The sequence below is a fragment of the Camelus dromedarius genome, chromosome 33 (assembly GCF_036321535.1).
Source record: "Camelus dromedarius isolate mCamDro1 chromosome 33, mCamDro1.pat, whole genome shotgun sequence".
Lineage (NCBI taxonomy): Eukaryota > Metazoa > Chordata > Mammalia > Artiodactyla > Camelidae > Camelus > Camelus dromedarius.
The window spans coordinates 11801793-11813732 of NC_087468.1; the positions used below are offsets into that span (position 1 = coordinate 11801793).

General features: G+C 45.4%; 1 non-coding gene across 1 annotated transcript; it reads right to left on the bottom strand.

Annotated features, from left to right (window-relative positions):
• Nucleotides 1–4613: 4613 nt before the first annotated feature.
• LOC116149548 (uncharacterized) lies at nt 4614–7810 on the bottom strand. The gene is made up of 2 exons (XR_010378804.1): nt 7123–7810; nt 4614–5873 (listed from the first exon to the last, which is right to left on the bottom strand). It is a non-coding gene; the product is annotated as an uncharacterized LOC116149548 (transcript).
• Nucleotides 7811–11940: the final 4130 nt, after the last annotated feature.

Below are 11940 nucleotides of genomic sequence, written 5' to 3' on the forward strand. Positions count from 1 at the left end.
TTCCTCCTCCCTCTGCCACTTTCTGCCTTGGGAGCTGCTTAGAGCCCCTGGTCCTCTGGCCTCACTAGATCCTGGTGCGGGGTGGGTGTGGCCGAGCATCTGCAGAGAAGCAACTGGTCAGGGCATCTGCCTGGGAGTTGGGGCTGGGGGAGATGCTTGCAGGCTTAGGGAGCAGAGGCTGGGGGTGCAGAGAGCAGGGCACTCGGGAGCAGGAGCCTGCTGGGTATGGGGACAGCTCCCAGAAAGCTGTGGCATCCAGCTGGGCAGGGTTTGGGCGGGTGGATGTTAACAGTGTCACCATCACCACCACCATCATTGTTGTCGCCATTATCTCTGACATCCATACAGCAGTGTATGAAGTTTGCTGGGTGATTTGTGCATGATCTCGGGGACGGCTCTGCCCCTCACTAGCTGCTGGTGGACGCTGTCCTGTGTGATTCACCGGATTGTCATCAGTTCTTACCCCAGAAACTGAAGGCCGCAGGTCTGCTGGTGGGCCACAGAGCCAGGGGATTGTACCCCCACACTCACAGGGATGGTTGTTTTTGAGCCTTTTCCACGTCTTCAGTGCAGATTGCTAATTTAACCCCTCTCTCTGTTCTGCCTCAGTGCAGTGGCAGAAAGCAGTGGGGCATCTCAGAAGAGGAAGGCATGATGCTCTCAAGTTCCTGCCAGTGGACACTTAGATTGTGTCTGTGTCTTGGCTACTGTACATAATGCTGTGGTGAACATGAGGGTGCAGATGTCTCTCTGGGATAGTGATTGCCTTATGCTAAGTGAAGTAAGTCACGCAGAGAAAGACAAATACTGTAGGATGTCACTCATACGGAATCTAAAAAAAAAAAAATCTTGTAGAAACAGAGATCAGATTTGTGGTTGCCAGAGGCTGGGGGTTGGGAGTAGGAGAATTGGGTGAAGGTGGTCAAAGGTGCAAACTCCCAGTTACAAGATGAGTAAAGATATGAATTTTGTTAAACAGGCAAGAAACTTCCTATCATTTCTTAACCCATATTTTAATTTTTCAGGATTAAGCCTCAATCAAACCTTTTCCTCCTTACTATTTCCTATAGTTAATCATTATAGTAAAAATGATTTACTATAGCATTTTAACTTAAAATTTAAGTAGACTCACTAAAAGTGGCCTTTTAGTGTACAATTACCTTAAGATAACAAAGGGCCTCCTGAAGTTACCACTGAGACCCAATTTAGTCACAGATTCCCCAAACAGGAAGAGGAGTAAGATGTCAAGTCATTAAACTTCTGCTTGAGGCTTGAATCTTTGCTCTGCATGCCCCTAGCAAGGGGTCATCCATCCTCTGCCAGTACTCCTCCACACTGGGAGCTGACCAGTTTTTGAGGTACCTCTTCAGGTGTCCCAGCTCTGGAATTTATTAACATCTTTGAGTGAAGAAATCAAAAAGCATCATTAACAGGAGCTGGGCTTTCAGGATTCCTAACTGAGTGCCCTCCTTCCTAGTCACCCTCTCCTTCCATCCCAGATGACTCATACCTGAAACGTGGTCCTTAATCACTTGTCACTGTGCTTCCTCTCACACTGTATGTAGCCTGGTCCCCATTCTCTCCTATGGAGTCATCCAAGGAAACACCTGTTTTTTTTTGGCTTAAAGACTATAATTAAGCAAGACCCCTTTGTCCTGTAGGAAAAAGAGGGGGACCCCAGGCTGGTACTTGGTGAGTTTCCAGAAAGGATGAGGCTGTCTGGTTTCCCTGGTAGCCGGGGAGGATAAGATACCCCGTCCCGGACTCTCTGAGATGCACCGGCAGCACACGCAGCTGTCCTCTGAACTGCCCTTGATGCTGCCTTGAGATGTTCAGTCTAAAGCAAGAATTCCTCAGAAAGAAAGCTGAAATAATGGTGTTCCCGATACTGGGGAATTAAAGACCCCCCCCAAAAAACCCCAAGGAAGTATTAAATATAAAGGCACTTTATAAACTATTTCAAACGTTTATCATCTCCCACTGTGGACATCTGGAAATAATCATTGGGCAAGTTTTATTCCCCACGACTGGTAGAATATCGTGAATATATAAAATATCCATGAAGACATAGAACATCCATGAAGACGTAGAATGTCCCTCCGTGAATGTGTAAACACGCCACACTACGGGTACCAAAAAGCCCACGAACAATTCCAATCAACAGTTCTCAAGGTCCGGCCCGGGGGTCAGCAGGGGAACCTTGTTTCGTGGTCTTGCAGATCACAGTCCCCATTTTCCACTGCTATTGTCCTCTTTCAAACAGGAAATGACCCTAGAAAGACTGCTCAATATTTGGTTGTTCAAAGTAGCAAGCCCCTACTCTGAGATGAGAGTATCTGGGAGAGTCAACACAAAACCCACAGAAACAGAGAGTTGCTTGCTTTGTTTTGTTTTATTTTCTGACCACTGAGAGCATTTCTGCATTTGAAATGTTACGCTGGAAGATGGGCTGATCAGTTAACATCCTCTGGGGTTTCAGCTAAAGTTCTTCAGCTGCTTTGGGAAGACTTCCGTCTTTTTAAAGAAAACACTGCATGGACAATATACACCAGAGTGATTAGGAATAAGAACACCTGAAACCAAGACAAATGGCCATTAATGGGCATGCATGGGGAGAGGGAAAGGCGTGGGCCGCCCACAGCAGGGTGGCCACTTGCATGGTGCTCCTGGCTGACAGCCCTGAAGTGTGCGGACCACCACTGCTTCCCATTGCTCACGGAGTCATCCTTTCCTGCAGAGCCCAGGTGTGGCCCTGAATGCTCTCAGCACAGTCTCCAGGGGATGTAACGACCCGCGGGACTTGGTGTACAAGGTCCAGTATTGGCCGTCACACATCTGCCAGCCTGCTGGAAATGAGGACCCTTAGAGTCTCCTCAAATGATAGTTGAAGGTGAGTATCCATTGCTTTTCATGGAAAACTTCCCTCCTGAACACCAGTAAGACCAGAGTCCACCAGCTGTGATCCCAGCAGCCTCGGCAAAAAGGGTTTGCTGCTTCTGGTTAAGGTCTCCATGCTGGCTAAACATTCTCAAACCCCCACCAGAATTTCACAAGTATTGGGCCAGGGAGCCACAGGAAGTGAGGGACTGGGACTGAGAGGAGGGATTTTGAGCTTTTGCAAATATGAGGAGGCTTACAGAGAAAGCTGCTGGGAACAGAGGCCCTGGAAATGTGGAAACGGTCACTCTGTGCCCTGCCCAGGCCCTGACCTGCCATGTTCGCTGGGCACCACCTATCCTATCACCCTGCTCCGGGTGGCTGGTCTCTGAAGGCTGCCTGCCCCCAGGCAGATACCTGCACCTGGCTTGTGACCTTGGGTGTGGGGTCGAGAGTTTCCAACCCAAGCACAGCGTCAGGCTGGCTACGCTCCCATGACTATTGAAAATGCCCATAAAAACCAGCCATTACCATGCCTGCTCTCGCCCTGCCTCCACACCTGGGCGAACCCTCACCCTCATGGCCAGAGGCGATGAGTAAGCCGAGTTACTGAATAACCAAAGTAAGAGAACTCATCTGGGAACTCAAAGACACTGTCTGAAGGGAGCAATCACACATGAGTGAGAAGGCCCCAGAAGACACCTCTCCCCACCAGGAGGAAGCAATCTGGGGGCCTCCAGACCCTGTGAGAACACTGGGCAGAAGCAGCTCAGAAGTCCCCACAGGGACAGGAATCAGAGACTTGTTTTCCAAGGGAGATCAAGAAATGGCACACTGGGGACACTGAGAGCCAGGGACCTGAATTGTGAAGGAAAAGCCCAGCTGGGCTAACAAGCTAAGTCACAAATCTAAGTGTAACAAGTGTCGGATTACTGATCTGAGTTCTGCTGGGCTAACTCGTAAATCTAAGTTAATAAGTGTCTGTTTGCTGATTCCCTGTTCATGTTTTTGCTAGCCAGCTGGATTTTCAAAGAGACATATCAGGCCTTGAAATGTTGGTTTGCTGCCTCACTGCCTCTACTTTTGTGATAATGATGTTGCTAATGCTATTGCGTGCCTATTGGCCGAATACCCCAAACTTGTACTTAACCCTATAAAACCTCATGCGCACGTCTTGGAGGTGCTCAGGGCTTAGGAGCAGAAGCCCCTCTGAGCCCGCCGGCGTAATAAATCTGAGTACTCGAACCCTCCGAGTGGTGCTTGTTTCTTGGCTGGCCTGTCATTTCCGTAACATATGGAACTGGGGAGTAAGTTGGGAGCTTAAGGGGAGTGTGTTGCTTTACCGAGGCAGGGGATGCTGTCATGGGGCCAGCAGACAGGCTTTGAAGACCTCTCCTGAGACCCCGCCAACGGAAGCAGGAAGGGCAGCCTCGCTAAACCCCTTCCCAGACCTCAACACCACCCAGCCTGTGGGCTTTCCCTCAGCCTCTGCTCTGCCCTTTCCAAAAAGGGGTGGAGGTGGCACAGCTCTGGCACCTGGAGCTGGCATCTCATGATATGTCAAGATATTTGACCTCAGCGTTTGTATAATAAATAGGTGGATTGCTAGAAATCTGCGAGTGCATTTCCCACAACATTTTCTTATTTTTAAAATAACATCCATGGTTAGAAAAACTTCCGACACCATGAGTTAGCATCCAGGGACATAGCCACACATGTACAACTCTGGAAGAGAGTTCTATGAAACAACACATTCTCTTATTCTCTGTTATTCTGGTCCATTTCGTCAAGAAGAAAATTAGGCCGTGACCTCACAGCTCACTAATGGATCTGGCCCTGCAGTTGGAGGACATCAGAGCTCAGAGACCGGCAGGCAAGGTGCCCCCAGTCACACACAGCCTCACCCCCACCTGCTCTACTGATGGAGTGGAGGAGGCTCAGCCCCTGTTCCACCCACTGCTCACTGGGAAGCCTGCGGGGGAAGTGGTTTACTAGCTCTCTAGTCCTCCAGGGAAACAACAGGAGTCACCACCCTATTTTATAGATGAGTAAGCCAAGGCTCAGAGGGCACAAGGGACTTGCACAAGGAATGGGTGAGTGAGCTCCAGCCCCTCCTCCTGTCAGGCAGGAGACAGCGTTGGGCAATGACAGGAAAGAGGACAGCCTGATCCCAACAGCAAATCCCCACAACTGGGGGTCTGGACACGTTGCACCTGGAAGGGCCTCCCCACAGCCCCACCCTCAGAGTGAGCGCCTGGGAGACACTGGCCACTCAACTTTCTGTCCTTGGGCTCAGCACTCCTGTGGCCCTGACTGTACGCTTTCTTGGAAGACTGGGGAGAGCTGGGAACCCAAGTTGCCATACTCTCTGCTCAAACTGGTGCTAGGAGTGTGGTGACAGAGCACCGGTCCTGGACAGCAGGGCCCACCAATTCTTTGTGACCTTGAGACAAGGTGTGTACGCTCTTTGAGCCCTGCTTCTCCATCTGTGAAATGGGTATAATAACAGCACCTCCATCCTCGGGCTGCTCTGATGGGTAAATAAGATTGTTCACAGGGAGCTCAGACAGTGCCAGGTGTGTGTGGTCATGCCTCCCGACACATCTGCCTTCCCCGAAGCCCACCCAGGCACGGACCCCCAGCCAGCCCAGGCCTGGGCAGTGCAGCACTGACCGATGGCTCAGGGAACCTGCGGCACATCGTTTCCCTTCTCTGGGGCTTTTTTCCTTCAGAAATGAGGGGGAAGGTGTACTTTATTCAAACATCAGTGAAGTATTAAAAAACAGGGAGGGCCTGGGCAGCCTTTGGCTCAGCCTGTCTGTCAATGGGTGGTGGGAGCCGTGAACATGGCAGGTTGACTGTGGACTCACCACGGCAGAGATGTTTTCATGGTACTGTTTGTACCTGAAGCCGTCTTGCATCTGGATGGTGGCAAAAGCTTCCAGGACGGAGGCACCGAAGTAAAACAGGGAGGCCACACAGTGGTAAGCTGCGTCCTGCAGGGTCAGAAGGGCCATCAGAGCGATGGGGCGCCCAGATGTGAAGATGTGGGCAGCTGTGGTCCCAGGAGGGTCTGTCCAGCCCACCTGTCCCCACCTGGCATCAGCCAGGTCCCTCAGTCATTTCTGCTGCTTCCCTTGACAGCTCCCCTTCCCCAAACCCCACCCTGTCCTCACAGAGACTGATTACCCAGGGCCATGCAGCTGAGTTTTCTCTCACTGGTTTGGGAGCCAGAGTAAGGACTTTGATGGAGGAGGGACCCTGCTTTCCCTTGAGGTGGGATCAAGAAAGGGGTCAGGGAGGGGCCTCTTGGGATTGGTAGAAATTGATCTGGACCTGAGAAGTGTCATCTGTGGTCACGTTCCCCAGGTCGGATGTGGCCTTGGTGGCCATGAGAAGTGTCATCTGTAGTCATAGTCCCCAGGTCAGATATGGCCTTGGTGGCCAGTGCAGAGTGAGAGGACTGGGCCGTTTCCATTGTTGTGTTGTTTTGTTTTATTTAGTTCTTGTTCATGTTGAGAGGTTGGATGAGCAGGGGACTGGGGCTCCAGGCATGTTTAAAAGCAAAAAGGATGAGAATGGATCTCTGAGTAGTGATTTGGACGTGGTTTCCAAGTCTAGATTGGAGGCCTTTTGAGAGTAAGAGGCCTGGCCAAAGGCCCCTCTCCTTTCACGGGAGGTAAAGGCAGGTGGTCCCCGTGTAAGTTTACCTCCTTCATGGGTCTCAAGGCAGAATTCATGCAGAAGAGAGATCACAGGCCATCCCTCTCCCCTGGCCAAGTCCCTCTCTGGTGACCCTGCTCTAGAAGGCCGTGACTGGGAGCTGGGCAGTGAGCATGGTCTCACACTCGGCAGCCAGGGCCAGTCCCCAGGACCCTGCCCTCCTTCTCCTGAGATGGAAACGAACTCTCCTGGGTGGTGGGAGATGCCAGTGGGCGCCTGGCAGGTGCAGGAGGTACAGGGAGGCTTGTTGGGCTGCTGGTCTAGGAAAGAGGCAGTCACACAAGAGAAGGGAGACCAGCTGTCAGAGAATTAGGCAGCGACAGTCAACCTCTGCCTTTACCTCCACTGACCGCCTGCTGCGGGGAGCCCTGGGCTGCTGTGGACAGCTCAGAGCTCAAGGCCTTGGAGGATGGGTAGGAGACATCCACAGGGCACCCCACCCAGCGCAGGAAAAGCCAGTCTCCCAGGGGAGAGGGCCCAATACTACCCACCCCCTCTCAGACCCCCAGGGCTGGGACTCACCAGGGTGATCCAGAAAGTCCCACTGCCGTGTGCACCGATCACATAGAGAAAGAGCAGGAGAGTGGTGGTTACGAAGCAGAACACAGACACGAACATCACCCAGCCCTGGACCAGGGGGATGGGCACCAGAGAGGAAGAGATCAGGATCCACACGAGACCCCCAAACACCTGCAGAGGGAGGGAGAGAAGAGGTGAGCGTCAGACCAGGGGAGCCTGTGCCCAGGAAGGGCCAGACAAAGAGGCTGTGCTGGGGCACCAGGGGCCCTTTGCAAATACGAATTCAGTTAATCCTCACAGCATCGCTCTGAGTGTGGCGGTGATCCATTTGTGAGATGGGAAAACTGAGGCACATTTAAGTTAGAAACTCGTCATCCCAAGAAAGAACTTATGCCATCCAGTTTTATCATTAGAACAGCAAATGAGATTATATCCTTCCTAGTATTTTTGCTGTAAAAATATCCTTTCTTTTATAAAATAGTAGTGACCAGCAGTTACTTTTGGTTTTTACTTGGCAAAACAAATTAGCCACACTATGTTATTTACATTAAATAAACTTGACCCCTAAAGCCCCAAGTTCAGGAAGTGCTCTGACTACTGGAGGCAGGGCTGGAGTGGGGAGGGCCCAGGCCAACATGGTCTCCTTGGATGGCCTAGGACGGGCATGAGAGAGCACTGCCCCCATCGTTAACCAGAAGCCAGCCCAGCTGGCGTGCACAGGGTCAGTGAGCCCCATGTTTTCAAATTCTGGGCTCTGTATGCTATCCCATTGGTCTGTATGTTTTTGTTTTTGTAAAGTATCACATTGCTTTGATTATTGTAGGTTTGTAGTAAGTTTTGAAATCAGAAAGTGTGAGTACTTCATTTTTATTCTTTTTTTTTTCAAGATTGTGTTGACTATTTGGGGTCCCTTGATAATCTATATTAACCTTAGGATAGGTTTTCTTTCTTTCTTTTTAACATTTTTTTTATTGAGTTATAGTCATTTCACAATGTTGTGTCAAGGATAGGTTTTCTATATCCGTGAAAAATATGTTTGGGATTTTGATAAGAATTGCATGGAATTTCTAAATCACTTTGAGTAATGTTAATCTTTTTATATTATCAAGTCTCGATCCATGAACATAGAATATGTTTATACATTTATTTATGTCTTATTTAATTTCTTTCAGCAATGTTTATAGTTTTCGTTATATACTGTTTTCACTTCCTTGTTTAAGTTAATTTCTAAGTATTTTATTCTTTTTGGTGTTATTGTAAATGGAATTGTTTCTATGATTTCCTTTTCAGATTGTTCATTGTTCATGTATAGAAATGCAAATGAGCTTTGCTTGTTGACTTTTATCCTACTTCTTTGCTGAATTCATGTAGGAGCTCTAACAGTTTTTCTGCCTGTAAGATCACATTGCCTACAAATAGAGATTATTTTACGTCTTCCTTTCCAATTTGAATGCTTTTTACTTCTATTTCTTACCTAAATGCTCTGGCTAGAACGTCCAGTACTGTGTTGAATAGAAGTGGTTAACGTGGGCATCTTGCCTTGTTCCTGATCTTGGAGGATTTCACCCTTGAGTATGACATTCACTTTGGGTTCGTCACACATGGCTTTTATTATATTGAGTTAGTTTCCTTCTACTTCTAGACTGTTGAGTGCTTTTATTATGAAAAGCTATTGAATTTTGTCAAATGCTTTTCTGCATCAATTAAGATGATTGTATGGTCTTTCTGCTCCTTCATTCTGTTGATGTGGCATATTACATTGATCGATTTTCATATGTTGAAACATTCTTGCATTCCAGGGAGAAACCCCACTTGTTCATGGTGTATAATCCTTTTAATATGCTACTGAATTCTGTTTGCTAGTGTTCTGTTGAAGATTCTTGCATCAGTGTTCATAGGGGATATGAGTCTATGGTTTTCTTGTAGTGGCTTTGTCTAGCTTTGATATCAAGGTACTGCTGGCTCCATAGAATGGGATTGGCAGTGTTCCCTCCTCTTTAATTTTTTTTTTTCTGGAAATTTTGAGAGGAATTGGCATTAGTTCTTCCTTAAATATTTCCTGTAATTCACCAGTGAAGCCATCAGGTTTTCTTTGCAGAGATATTTTTGATACTGATTTAATCTCCTTACTAGTAACAGATTATTGAGATGTTCTAGTTCTTTGCTACTTAGTCTTGGTGGGTTTTGTGTGTCTAGGAATTTGTCCATTTCATGTAGATTATCCAATTTGCTGATGTACAATTGTTCATAGTACTTTCTCATAATCCTATTTATACATGTACAGTTGAAGTAATGTCCCTATTTCTGATTTTAGGAATTTGGGTCTTTTTTCTGTCTCTCTCTCTTTTTCTTTTTAGTCCATCTAGCTATAGATTTGTCAATTTTGTTGATCTTTTCCAAGAACCAACTTCTAGTTTCATTGATTTTCCTCCATTGTTTTCTGTTCTCTTTTCATTTATTTCTGCTCTAGTCTTTATTTTTCCTTTCCCTCTGCTAACTTGAAGTTTAGTTTGTTATTTTTTTCTAATTTCTTAAGTTGTAAAGTAAGGCTGTTAATTCAAGATCTTTCTGAATTTGTACTGTAAGTATTATAGCTATAAATTTCTCCCTTCGGACAGCTTTCACTGCACCCATCATTTTTTATAGTGTGTTCTAATGTTCATTTCTCTGTATTTTTAAATTCCCTTTGTGATTATTTTTTGATTTATTGATTGTTTAAAAGTGTGTTGTTTAGTTTTCACAAATTTGTGAATTTTCCAGTTTCCCTTTTGTTTCTAACATCCTCTTGTTGTGGTTGCAGAAGATACTTTTTATAGCAGCTACCTTGTAAAATCTGGGAGGCAATTTGTGGCCTAACATAGGGTCTAGTCAAATTTTCAGATGAGGTCTGTTGATAGTCATAGTGAGGATCCTTTGCATGTGATGATTCACTTCTTGCTTCTTTCAAGATTGTCTCTTTTTTTTGCATGTTTTGAAAATTTGACAATAATGTGTCTTGGTGTGGATCCCTTTGAGTTCATTGCATTTTGGGGTTTATCTTTTAGATGTATATTCATACCTTTTATCAAATTTTCAAGTTTTCAGCCATTATTTCTTCAAGTCTTTTTCCCCTTTCTCTTTCTCTTTTTCTGGGACTCCCACAATGTGTATATTGATCTGCTTGATGACATCCCACAGGTCCCTTAGATTTATTAGCTTCAGTCTCTTCTTTCTGTTCTTCAGACTCAAAAATTTCTATTGTCATATCTTCAAGTTCACTAATTTTTTCTCTTCTATCTGCTTGAATCTATCTTTTAATCCCTCTAGTAAAAATTTACCATTTTAATTATTGTAATCTAGCCAAAAAAATTTTGTTTAATTTTAAGTGTTTCTGTATCTTTATTGATATTTCTATTTTGTTCCTACATTTTTTTTTCCACTTTGTTCACATCTTCTTTTAGACCTTTGAGCTGCTTTAAGACAGTTGTTTTAAAGTCTTTGTCTAGGAGATCTTCCATCAGGTCTTTCTCAGGGACAAATTTAAAACTGGATATCTTAATCTAATAATATTACAACTTCTCCTTCCCTGGGGTTTGATGTTTTAAAATTTTTTAATTAATTAATTAATTTTTTGTTTGTCTATTTTTATGTCAAGAATCTGCTGAGACATAAACTTAAGGTCTTCTCAGGTCTTTTCTCAGTCTGCCTTTCCCTGGTCATGCACGGTCATTTTATAATGTTCCTTGTGTATTCAGGTGCTTATAGATCTCCTGCTTTTTAATGTCTGGCTCTCAAAAAGGGAAAATAGAAAAATTAAGAGGAAAAGAGCATTATCCCTTTAAGTCCTTTTAATGTCACTTAGCTGGAGGTGGAAGGGCTTGCAACAATTGAAGAGGTGCAACAACAATAGCCACCTGCCTTTTTGTCTGCACCTCTTGGATCAGAGGCAGTAGTCAGTGATCAGAGCAGAGATCCTTGATATATAGAGGACAGGGTTCTTTTTGCTTGCCCTGCCTTCAGCAACCCGAGTGCAGACTGCTCCAGGAACACTTGCAGGGCTACCTGCCAGGTGGCTGAGTGCAGCGGTGTGTAGCCGCTACTCTACTAAGTGCTGAAATTGACCAAAATTAACCACATTTTACCATCCATCCCTCCCCGGAAGTTGGAAACCTTCAGCAGACTCCATAATTTCAAGACAGTTACATCAGACAGGTTCTGTGAGTGCAATTGTCTGTGTGGCAGACAGATTCCTGGTGCTTCCTACAGGGGCATCTTCCCAGATCCTTTCTCATTGCCCTTGTTTTTTCGTTCCTATTTTTGTCTTCAGCTTCGTTCTGTTTTTTGTTGTTGTTGTTGTTGTTGTTTTATTGAACATTTTATATGATTTTATATTATTTTCTCTTCTTTCCCAGGATATCAGTTATACTTCTTTACACATTTTTTTACTGGTTGCCCTAGAGTTTCCAATATACATTTATTTAATCCAAGTCCACTTTCAGATAACATTGTACCATTTCACGGTACAAGTACATGGTACAAGTACCTTACAAGTACATAGTACAAGTACCTACATGGTGCAAGTACCTTATAATAATAAAGTATTTCCAATTCCTCCCTCTCCTCCCTTGCTAACATTCTTTTCACTTTTACATAACCTATAATCATCCAATACATTGTGACTGTTTTTAATTTGAATAAACTCTTATATATTAGATAACTAAGAAGAAATGTTTTAATTTTTTTTCTTCACTTATTCCTTCCTGAATGCTCTTCCTTCTTTATGTAGATCTGAGATTCTGGCCTCTGTCATTTTCCTTCTTTCTGAACAGCTTCTTTTAATAT